Below are 2,320 nucleotides of genomic sequence, written 5' to 3' on the forward strand. Positions count from 1 at the left end.
TCATGTGACTGCGCATAAGCAAAGCAATTATAGCGTGGAGAGTAGAAGAGGGACGGAACGGAGTGAAAAACAAGCGCATCATGAGCATGTACCGCTTGGATTGATGGGATTGAAAGGGGAATGCATTTATGCCACGCCTTGCATGGCGGGGCCTCGGGATCGCCCGTTCCCGGCTCGCCGTCTTCCCTGGTTTCTCCAGATCCTGCTCTGTCTATACCTGCTTGACTCTCGCCCGTCTATCCCACTCGTTCTCCACCTTCTATCTGGTTCTCGCTACTTCTCTGAGCGCCTGTGGGCTCAAGCACAAATTTAATTTCAATTACAGCGAAAGCTCTTTGGTTTGCATATGTTTGTGTGGGAGTGTTAAATGAGTGTGTGCGGTGACATTCATTGGGTGCATCACCAGTAAATAGAGGAAACACAACACTGACTAATTAACAGTCCGATCAGCGGCTGTCTCTTACGTATGGAATTGTTTGTTGTTCTCCAACTTAATCTTTGTTTATTCGCAAACCGCCGATCGTTTGGCGTCTGCAGGCAATCTGGAACGAGCAATTATGGCGGCGGCGGCGTCTCATTGCTTCCGTCCATTCCTCATTTATATTTACGGATTAAATTACTAATATGATCTTGGAGGAGCCGTTCTTAAAGAGGACGGGCTGCTTTTGTAGAAATCATGATTTTACTTTTTTGCGTTGGTCTGTGTTGAAAGGTTATTTGCGGGTTTTGATGTGTCGCCCGGTCGCCTTGAACTGGCCTTGTCAATTCGTCCAGTTTATTTTCATTGATTAGCAACCATTGAGAATTTTAGCAGCAGCAGAGTCGGTAAAAAGTAATAAAAAATAAAACACAAAAGTGTTTTGTCCCGCAAAAATGTCATATTCAGAATAATTCTTCCTGTAAATCAGCAGAGGCAACAGAATGCAGTAAATGTAGCAGTTTACTCCAGCGGTCGATGCGATAATCGGACAGAAAGCCTTTAGCGCTGGCGATTCAATGGCATCTTCAGCTAAATGCAGAAAGACACCGGCGGCGGCGGCGGCTGATGAGCCTGCTGAGACTGCCGAGGCTACACAGATGGAAGAAAAGGCAGCGTGAGCATCGGCCGGACCCGACTGGGGGTGTTGAGACGGTCAGTGAAAGTGTGTCGCTGTGCTATTGTGTGACTTTCTAGGCCAGCATGCGTAACAAATGGAGCCACCTAATTGGTTGTGACAACGTCCTCAGCCCCATTTATGAGACGCTAGAGAGCAGCGGAACATTATATGCACAAAAGTCCTGGAAAATTATCCATCAGCAACACAAAAGCTTCGCACAACAGCCTCGCCGGCCGTTTGGGTTTCTGGCAGCGCCGCCGGATTCTATTTTAAGCGCGGTGGCGACAGTTAAGCGTCGTTACATGGCATCTACGTCGACTGTAAACTAACACCGAGGGGCTTTGTCCGTGGGAAGAAAAGAGAAAATGCTCCGGCCCGGCTTACGTTCCGAACTCCGGGCGGATTGGATTTACTTGGGAATTTGAGTCCCAGATAGCGGGATGAGATTGTGGAATATGGCTAATGCAGTAATCCCAGGTCACCGTCACACAGCCCACCGGCCTCCACCTCTGCCTCTACTTCCTCTTCTCAAACCTTTTCAGAGCCAAACAGGAAGTGGTCGGAGTTGGACCGGGACTCCGACCGGGAGGTACATGGACACAATAGTTAGTTCTCTCGCCACATCGCACGACCTTAGTCCTGAAGTCTACAGGTCGGGCGGTCCGGCGTGGAATGTTTATTCCTACATTTATTCATCCATTGCTACCGAGAGGCGACGCCGGATTAGATGAGTCAAGCCGAGGTTCGCCAGGCAAACACGGAATACTCCCCCCCCCATCATAAACCCACACACTGCACTGCATTGTAGCGGCACAATAGTTTCCTAAGCGTTAACATTTTTTTTTAGGACTGTCAGTTAATATTTTTTTTAAACGCTTTTTTGAATTGTTTTCTATCGTGTCAAGTCTTTAACTTTTCTAATTATGAATCAGTTTGGTTTTAATTTTGAAGGTTGTGACTTTAAGCAAAACTTTATTCAGTCTCAGCAAAACCTTTTTAACGCGTTATTATTTCACATTTATTGCCAATTTGTTCCTGACATTAAAAGTCTGACCTCCCGAGTCCCGACTGCCGAGCAGAGCCGTGGAACCTGCAGCCGCCGTGCTGCTCTGCCCCCTGGTGTTCACTCAGAGGACCCTCCCCGGCTGATGCTTGCACATATTCTCGGGGCATCAGCGCTGAAAAATTGATGCCCCGGCGTTGACAAGACAGAGAACACGGGA

Source organism: Brachionichthys hirsutus, chromosome 14, assembly GCF_040956055.1.
Source record: "Brachionichthys hirsutus isolate HB-005 chromosome 14, CSIRO-AGI_Bhir_v1, whole genome shotgun sequence".
In the NCBI taxonomy this organism is placed as follows: Eukaryota; Metazoa; Chordata; class Actinopteri; order Lophiiformes; family Brachionichthyidae; genus Brachionichthys; species Brachionichthys hirsutus.